The sequence below is a fragment of the Serinus canaria genome, chromosome 1, assembly GCF_022539315.1.
Source record: "Serinus canaria isolate serCan28SL12 chromosome 1, serCan2020, whole genome shotgun sequence".
Lineage (NCBI taxonomy): Eukaryota > Metazoa > Chordata > Aves > Passeriformes > Fringillidae > Serinus > Serinus canaria.
Window position 1 is genome coordinate 37,944,748 of NC_066313.1, and position 10,296 is coordinate 37,955,043.

Below are 10,296 nucleotides of genomic sequence, written 5' to 3' on the forward strand. Positions count from 1 at the left end.
TCTCCCCCAGATTCATATGCTGGCCATGACACCATATTGTGTGGAGTATCCCTTTGGACCAGCGTCTCATCTGTGTCCCTTGAAAACCTCTTGTGCACTTTCAGCCTCCTTTTGTTTGGGGTGGCATGTGGAGCAGAAAAGACTGTGCAAGAACAGCTCAGCACTTAGGAAAACATTCCTGTGATTTCAACATTGTTTCCAGCACAAATCCAAAACACAGCACCACACCAGCTACTGAGAAGAAAATTAACTCTGCCTTTATTAGAGATGGGAGTATGTTCACTGTACACCAAATTAGTGTTTTAATTTCCTCAGAAAATAATATAGTTAGTACACACTGAAACCACGCTTCAGAATACACCATCAAATAATAAATTCCAATCATGTGGCTGCCTGAACCAAAACTGGGCTGCTGATTTGGGCTAGTTTTACACAGATTTTCTATCCAAGGCTTATGAAGAACAAAACACAGAGTGGCATATGTCAGAAATTACTTTAAAACAAACATAGTGGGATGCTTCAGACTAATTCTCGGTGATATCAGATTTATTTAGGATTTTCTTTGTTCCTGTTTTCTATTTTTTATCTTTTTTTTTTCTTTTCACATTATAAAAACCCTGTGAGCAGAATTAGAACTGTTACTCAATAATACACTATTGGAACTAATAGCAGAGATTGACTTAAGAACCTATTTGATATCTTTATTTCTAATCATTCTTGCAATATGGCTTCTAATAATGCAAGTCTTTCTTCTGCTTTTCATTTTCAAACAAATTCCTAGAAGTAAAAACACCTGGGATCTGTAAGCATTTCTTGCATAACTAGAATTAGTGTAATATGATCTTGCACCAAATCTAAACCTGTACATTTCAGCTTGCAAATATTAACATCAGAAGTGTTTTGAATTCTACCAGCCCATATGTTTTCCTCAGTTTTTTATTAACCTTATTTTTTCTTGAGACCTATATGTTTTGCTTTTGCTGCTATTTTACCACTCTCAGTGGTCATTTTCTTCCCATGGATTTTGCCTTTTTTTTTTCCAGATTCAATAAGACTTACTTGATACAATGTTAAGGTTCTCTGGATGAAATATGCAATTTCTTTCTTTTTCCAGGTCAAGTGTAATTTTTTTCTGTGAAGAAGAAAGAAAATTATGTTGTAGCTATTTAACCTGAACATGTTTTATATATAATTTCAGAAAGATGGAGGGTGTTTTTTAAGAATGGGACCAACTTATTTTTTCAGAACAACAGACTGAAAGGTGAAACTGAGGCACTGAGGCAGTGAAAACAGTATTTTAACTCCTGAAATATCAAACTGATGCAGCAGATTATCACAAACACACAGGAACATATGTTATTTTATTTTAGGGATATGTAGATATATTTTGACTCCAGTTAAAATTTGAAAATATATTATTCACCATGAACTTGTCTCATCTTTTCCTATTGTTCAAGTCCTAATTTGATTGAATCGTAATGAACACTAATCAGTGACAAGTAATGTGGCAGAAATAAAGGTTTTAAAGAACATGTGCATTTTTGAAAATTGAGGATATTAACTAAAATGAGAAACAGAGAGCAAATTACAAGTTTTAAAGGAGGGATCATTATGTAATGTATCAAGTCTAATTATTCATTCTCAAACTAAAGAAGAAAAATAAAAAAGATGCTTTTATGTTACAAATAGATTGTACAGTGTCACTGTTCTTCATGTTTAAGTCAGTCAGACTCAAATGACAATTAAACCACAATTCAGAGTGACTAAGTATTAAAAGACGCAGACAAAGATGGATTCAATGCAAAGGTTAGAAGCAAGACAAATAGAAAGCAAACATCAGTTTTATTTACCTACTTCTTAAATCTTGTGGACTAGCTTTCATTTTAGATTTACTCTAAGTGATTGTTTCTGGCATAATGATTTATGGATGATTTACTAAGTTTGAAGCCAAATTTAAAATGCTAAAATATCATAAGCAAACCTAATCTCAGCTTTTGAGTGTTCTAACTTAAAGGGGACTGTTAGTGATAGTAAACTGCTAATAAAATAATTCAGTTCATGTGTGACAAGTAAAACTAGACTGCAATATCTCATCATAATGTTGTTCTGTAATCTATGACGAATGAAATGGAGAGGGATTGCTATAGAATCACAGAGCCACTTAGGTTGGAAAAGACCTCCAAGGTCATAAAGTCATTTATATTGATATGTTACCGAAAACTGCATACATGTTTAGCTTCATGAAATATTAACATGTGGTTCTCTCTCAGAATGTAAAATTATTTACATCATTGCAGAAAAAAAAATACCAATTATTCAGGAAGCAGTAGGACAGTAGAGCTATTCTACTTTTACAAATTAATCTAAAAATAATTTATCTGTTTTCAGTGAGAAGAAGATTTTGTTGTTTTTGCTTATTGGATTTTTAAAATTTGCTTAAGTCCTGCCCAGCCATTAGTTGGGTTATACGTTGCACAATCACATTAGCATTACATAATGCATATAAATCTTTCTGGTTGCCATTGTATTTCCCATGAGGTTGCATGACGACAGTCCACTTCCTAGTTACCAGTGCCTAATTCGCAAAAGACATTTCCTTTTATTTTAAGGAGAGAAAGAACCTTACTAAGACTAAAGGAATGATTAAAGAACAACAGTAATTTTTTGGTTTTTTAGTACAAAGCACTAGCCTCCTATTTTTCAATCCTACTTAACATTTTCACTTGACAGACCTTGTATATCATTAAGCTGATAAACAACATATGAGGAATACATTTTTCATTGTTGACAAAGGATGCCTAAAATGATTCCAACATTAATACTCTACACTGAAATAATTTTTATTTTGTTTTCCACCTACACCATTATATTTTGTTTTGGGTTACAAAACTGATACGTGAGTGGGGTCTGTGGAGAGTAACTAAGATTTTGTATTCATTTTTCCCATGTTGCTAACTGCAACTGTTGCTGTGTCTGAACCAAACTTTATTTTTCATTTGTTTCCTTATAAGTGAAATTGGGACCAGTGTCCATTTTATGGATTATAATTCATGTTGAAAAGCCTACCAGAATGTCTATACATAAGTCAGCAGATAGTCTGAATTGTCTCTATGTGCAGCAAACAACACTGAAAAGTGAAGAGCTGCTGAATACTAATCTGAAGAATGAAGAGAATCAGAACAAGTGCAAATCCAAAGGCTTTCTCCTCTTTATGTAACACACTAAAAGGGCAGTAAACTTTTGCTGCCATAAATATACAACATTGTTATTTTAAACTTAATCCATAAGAATTATTCAGAAGACTCAGTACAATTTGAACAGGAATGAACACTGGGCTGAATGGAGATTGTCTTTCTTGAAACCCAGTTATAAACTTGGATATATTCCAGGAGCAAAAAAGAAGAGGTGTGTGCTGATTGCTGACAGCGTTTGAATAAAAGATAGATAAAATAGAATAGACAAAGTGAGGAGAAGTCTGGACAGCTGCCTAAATTATAAGATCCAACTGAACTAAAAATTAACTTTTTCTAAACTAATAGGAAATCTAATATCAAATTATATTATCTCATCTGTATGTCCAGCCATTTTTTCCACATGTCATTGTTAAACAATATTTCATCTATCCAGAATAAGACTTAATTTACAGAAACATCCCATTTTTCCTGCTTTTACTCAGTCAAGCACTTGGCTAAATTACAATCAAGATAATGAGAAGTCTGCAGCTTAGTCAAGTCTCTAATGAATCAGGGCATGATTCACCTCATCTGACTCTAGACACCTACAAAGCATTTATTCATCTCACCTTTTTTAAGCAAGTACTTTGCAAAGAGATAAACCCCTCCTTTGACCTGTTCTTTTCCCCAATTAAACCATAAAGGTTTATTTCCAATCAGTCTATGAAGGTCATAACTCACTCAGACATAGAAATTCACGTTATAGACTTTGCATTTGGCCATGTGAATCCCAGCCAGGTGTCTGAACCCATTTAAGTTCATGGAGTCCTTGAGTCTGACAAATTATGAGCCAGTATTTGACCCAAGTGACCTATTGCACAGAACCTAGAAAAACAACACCTGTATTTTTGGGAAAATATCTTTGACTTGGCTAGATTTAATATTTCACTCTACCTAATATTAATGAAGAATTTAATTTTTCTGAATTCTGGTAAGAAGGATATTTGTTAAGTATTGGGCTTGATATGAGACAAATCTCATGGAATATCAGGTTGGGAATTGGGTACCTCAGTGATTTAACACTAAAAAACAAAACTATTAATGATGAATCTTGAGTAAACAATGTAGAAATATGTAAATACAATCTTAAAAATTCCCCAACCAAACAAAACCCATTGAAGTGTCATGGATACTGTCCTGCACTCTTTTAAAAAATCTGGTTTATTTTAAAAGGTATTTCATTATGCTAAATAAATAACTGTCACTACATATTCTGGACACACTGAATGTGAGAAAACAAATTGCTGAAGCCACAGGCCCAGATTTAAGGACTCGTGGGAGTTAATTAGCAAAACAGGGAAAGTCTGGAAGTCCAAAGCAGTAGAGAACACAAATGACACTGGGTCAGGATAAAACAGCTAAAATTCATTTCATGAGGACAACGTGAGAAGAGCGTGGGACTCTGTCTAGAACTAAATCTAGAGGAGAACACATGCAGTTGGTCTGTTTTGAAGGTGTGGATAATATTTTGTGAAGCCAACCAGAATGCATTTTCCAGCTTAAGACACTTTGCAAAGCAGAGGTGGAAAGTAGTATTGGAGCAGCCATAAGTACACTTTTCTTTCCCTCCAGATTGATAACAGGATTAATGTTTCTAATGAGGATTGATCGCATTTCCCAAGACTTGTAAAATTGCAATTGTAATTGTCACAAGAGTTGGAGAAAGCTCATTTTCACTTGGCAGGCTCTTCTCCAGTGAAGAAATGTCACTGCTTCCACTCTAGTTAAGTAAAGATTTTGTCTTCTCATTTTTCACACGTTTCTACTTTTAAACTACTTAGAGAAGAAATTCTTCACATTTTCTTCCTATTTTTGTACATCAAGCATTGACACTCTTCCTTTAAATGATTTACTGCCTAAATATGCAATAACTTAGATTACACTAGGAAGTAAAAAATCCAGATTTTTTTCAGCAATTGAAAAAGTATGTAAGAATGGATAAAAAAGGTAACAGTTAAAAAGAAGGATTAAGTCTGAGAAAATGAATCAAAATTAATTACTTATACCATAAGAGCCATATTAGTGTCACTAAACTTGATGTATCATCAGACATCAACATAATTTTCCACAAATCAGGCAACTCCTCAATAAAAAGAAGTAAAAATTTTATAGGATTGGCTGAATTCTGATGATAAGAGACTTACTAAAAAGACTGTTACAGACAGGACTGGGAGGAAACACAGAAAAGTAATAATACTTATCTGTGCTAGGAAAGTTCTCTTTATAATAGATGAATCCCACAAAAAAGCCCGAGTTTTTTACTTCTTCATCAATATACAAAAATGCAATAGATACAGATTCATAAACCAAAAAATTCAGGAGTGATAGTCTCTTAGTTAGAATCTGTTTGAAAAAATAAAAATACCTTTCCTCTCTGTTATTTTTCCATGATGTTCCTCATGGTTTCCTGTTCTTTATCAGCCAGAAAATATTGGTTTGAGTAATATTCAACAGGCCACCTAAGGCAGCTTGTGCTCAAAACACTGCCATTGAACAGTTTCAATGCTTGGTTGAAACGTGGACTTAAATCATTTTTTGAGTGGTGACAGAGCAGGTTCTGAAAGAGAGGAACAGCAGGGAATTTGTTTGGAAGAGATAAAATATCATGGTTGAAAAGAACAATGAAGTTTGAGGAACTACAAAGGTAAGGGAAGCTGAGGGAGGTCTCTGAGGGATCTGAAGGATTCAGCAGCAGTTTCCAAGACTTGGATGGGTTAGGGGCAGTTGTGAGAGAGTAACTGGGGGCAGTAAGAAAAAATTGTGAGGAGACAGGTGGAAGGTGATGATGGTGTATAATTTTTTCTGACTGTTACAAAAAGTGTTGGTGCTTTGATTTTATTTCTTTATTTTTCAATTATAAGCATTTTTAGAATAGTTAATTACAGTACTTGAGACAAGATCCAGAAACATGCTTAGGGCCAAAAATTAGCCAGGCTCTTAGGCATATGAAGAACCTCAACTGTGTGTGAATATTCAAGGGCTTATGGCTTTATATACTTAAGCCCAGTGATATAATATATTTGAGGTGATGTAAACAGAACTATTAATATATATTTTTATCCTTTAAAGAAACCTAATTTCTCTAGCTATAACTCCAGCCCAATTTAATTTTGTCTCTTAGGAAGCATGGTTTAGTCTGATTGCCAGAACTAGATCTCAAACCTCTCTAACATGTTGCAGTATCAGGTGTGGAAGAAACTTGCCTTTCCCATGTTTCTTTTGTTCTCAGGATAAAGAATGGCATTTTCTGTGAGGGTTAACAGCTAGAGACTGCATCTCTCTGTATTGACCTGTCCTGCAGAATGTGGAATGCCTCCTTACATATTTCAAAGTCTCTTAGGGGAGAGAATGTTCCACACTGTATAGTACCTGTACAGACTTTTAAACCCACTGGCAAGTATAATCATGTCATTGTTATCACTATCACATTTTACCAGCTGCTGAAGCCTTCATTATTTTCCATACATTTATATGCAGCCAGTGATTTGGTTCAGCTGCTTGCTTGATACCAAATCAGCATTGAAAAAGCATGCTTTTGTGTCTCTGCTTTCAAAGGTGTTGCTTAAACATAGCACAGAGGTGGCTGCTGGGCTTAGCAGCAAAGGTAGGAAGAATTAGAAACACCATCTGCACCCCCGTCAGTGTGTTCCATAAACATAAAAATATGTCATGAATGAAGATGGGAGAGAGAATGTTCAGATCTTGAAGAAAGAATGATAACTAGGTTATAGTTTAAATACACTCATTTGAGTGAGAAATAATGGGAAATTTCAGCTAGCTGTAAAGGAATGCAGATACTGGAGACACCTATTCCATGGAAATTAATTACCATATTAAAAAACCCAAACAACAAAACCAAAAAGGGCCCATGTATAAAATAATTGGATGTCCATGTAAAAATTTTAGATTTAAATACAAAATCTCCGGGGAAAAAATAATGAATATTCTGCATAGGAACATGGACTCAAGAATTGAGTGCTTTGGAGTATTTGGGGTCGGTTTTTTGGTTGATTTCTTAGGGGTTTTTTTTGTTTGTTTGTCCATGCATTTTTGTTTATTTTGATTTGGTTTTGTTTTTAATTTCAAAACGGTAGGCTTGGTTAAGCATTTAGAAAATACCAAAGCCCCAAACCTGTATCCAAATCCTAAAAAACATAGTTCTGTATTTCTAGCTGTATTTAAACAATTTTGAGAACTGAGTAATAATGATTATGCCAGTTTAAAAGAAACTGCAGGGACATATTGGTAACATATAAACCCATAAATTTAATTTTGTTATGGTGAAAATCTTGAGGACTATTTTAAATGATCAGCCTCAGCAACCTGTCCCAGCTGACACTCTTTTGCACAAGGATGCAAAAGGTATCACCTTAGATATCCTTTGTAACATCATCTGTTCTGTAGTTCTGTGATTCTGTGTGCTTACCTTGGATATATCTCCCTGATAGAGATTTGGGATTATGTTCCATCCATGGTGAATAAACTTCTAATACTTTAAATATTTGTGTCATAGTGAAAGACACAGGTCTTGCACATATTTATCACACTAGAGCTACGAAGAAGTGCATTTCAGTGCAGGAAAAAAGGCTTGAGGAAGCTAGAACCAGTGTATGCTGGTGCCATGGAATTAACAAAGCCAAAAATTAAGCTCTCTCTGTTTAGAGAATTGAATTTTTTAAAAAATGGCTGTATGAGTGCCTGTAGTACACCTCTGGCTTTGCCTGAAATAGTGATGATATTGCAGGTATTTGATTCTATGCTATGATTATTGCACAAGTGAGACAATAATGCAATCAAATTGATTCAATTATAGGAGAGATGCCCTAATTATTTTCCTGATCATCACAGAAGTTTATTGTAGAAACTTTAAAATGGCTATTTGACAGATTGTTTCCTGCATGCTGTGATACAAGAGTTTTGGCTGTTTCAAAAATAGGACTTAAGTTCTGATTATGTCAAAAATGTGTGCAGTTGTCATGGAGTTACCAGAACTAAAGGAGGAGTGCTAATCGGACCAGAGCAAAAACATTAATGTGAAAAGATTATGATTGCCTGATACAAAAATAGAACCTTCATATGACCATGAAACTGAAAATAGTGAAAGGTTAATACCTCAAGAATATGCTTGTTCCCTTCAGTTCTACAAATGATTACAGAGCAGGCAGAACTTTAATTTTCTATCCTCGTAGAATATGGTAAATCAGTACCATGCAGACATTAGGTCTAATTTATTACAGCTGTGCAGTGGAAGACATTAGGTGCTAGCTAATAGTACTAAAAAATCAAGTCCTATTATATATTCAGAAATGCATAGATTTTGCTGAATGCAAGGCACTGCTAATAACTTTAACCTGATTATGTGATTAGGATACACACTGAGGAACTAGCCAATTAAAGTAACCAGGCAGAAAAATTCATTATAAGGTATGTAAAAGGCAAATTCAATATATAAAAATAGCAGTTTTTAATTTTTATAATAGTAGGTTTTCTTTTTTGCATTTGTTTATTGGATTTTCAGAAATAAGGGGATACAGTTCACCATTTATAGGAAATATGGAGATATTTCATTTTACACAAAAGGAGAAGAACCCCCACCTGAAAAATCAAATATAGTTACCCAATGACAAATTCAATCCTGGAACAAGGTCCATGGCCAGACCAGGACTTTCAGAGAAAGACTATTGATCAGTCAATACTAATACAAACTGGGAAACAATGACCCAGAGTTGACAACCCTGTGAAACCCACCAGTGACTGTAGAGAAAATCTGCTCAGAAAAAGAAAATATATTATTAAAAACTGCTGACAAGTACTGTTAAACCATTACTGATATGCCATTTATAAATATCAAGTTACATTCCATTAATTTCTTCTTCTTTTGTTTTTTACAGTCTTCGTCTATGCCTTTACTATCCACTGTGGATTTATTTTTGTTAACTAGGGATATGGAAAAAAAATTATTTACACATTTTGGCTATTAAGTTATAGCCAGAAGTTGTTGAAAGATTCTAAAATGATAAGGATAACCTAAAGAGTAGTTCTGGTAGCAGTGACTGTAACCAGAAAACTTCATCATGAGAGCATTTATTAAAAAAAACAACACCAAACATTGCAATTTTAGCTCATAAAGATTCTTCTTGTCTAACAAAGATGTGTATCTAAACTATGTGATAGTAAGAACTAGTCAGAGCATTTAAAATTTGTAGAAATATAATGTTGCAATATATTTCAAAGCAAATACAACCAGAGCGTGTGAATGATCTCAGACACTTGTTAACATCATGGATAGTGGCAATGTACAAGTGGTCCATCCTCTTCAATGAAGAATAAAACAAAAGTAGGAAACTTTTGCCTGTGCAGAGAGACTGAGACTGCAAAAAAGTGTTTCATCCTGTTAAAATGAAGGCAAATTTGAAGTGCTGGAAAATATACATGGATCAAGTTGACTGTATTAGAAATTAATTCAGATGTTTTCAGATCAATGGTTAGTAATTTTCTGCTTTCTGTAGGGACCAGAGAACAGACATTTGTTTATTATCATTAAGTAGAAGAGTCAGTTAACAAGAAGTACAAGAAATAAATGCACAACGATTATCTACAATTTATCTGAAATACTGCATAGAATCAGAAACTCGCATTGTGTAGAATATTGATTTCAGAGCCACACAGTCCCAGAATCACAGAAAAGGTGAAATTGTAAAGGAACTCCAGAAGTTATCTGGTCCAACTCCCCAGCTACAGCAGGGTCACCTAGAGCTGGTTGTGCAGGACTATATCTGGAAGCTTTTAAATGTCTCCCGAGAGGGAGACTCCACAACTGTGACAGCTGTGCCAGTGCTCAGTCACCCTCACAGTAAAAAAGGTGTTTTCAGATGATCAGAGAGAATCTCCTGTGTTTCAGGTGGTGCCAATCACCTCTGGTCCTGTCACAGGGAACCACTAAAACAAGCCTGGCTCCATCCTCCATAACCAGGTCCTCCATTTCCTTGAGAAATGAACGCACATTTATTTGGGATTCCTTTTGTCATCTCTATTCCCCTTTTTATATTTGAAAGCCTTTAAC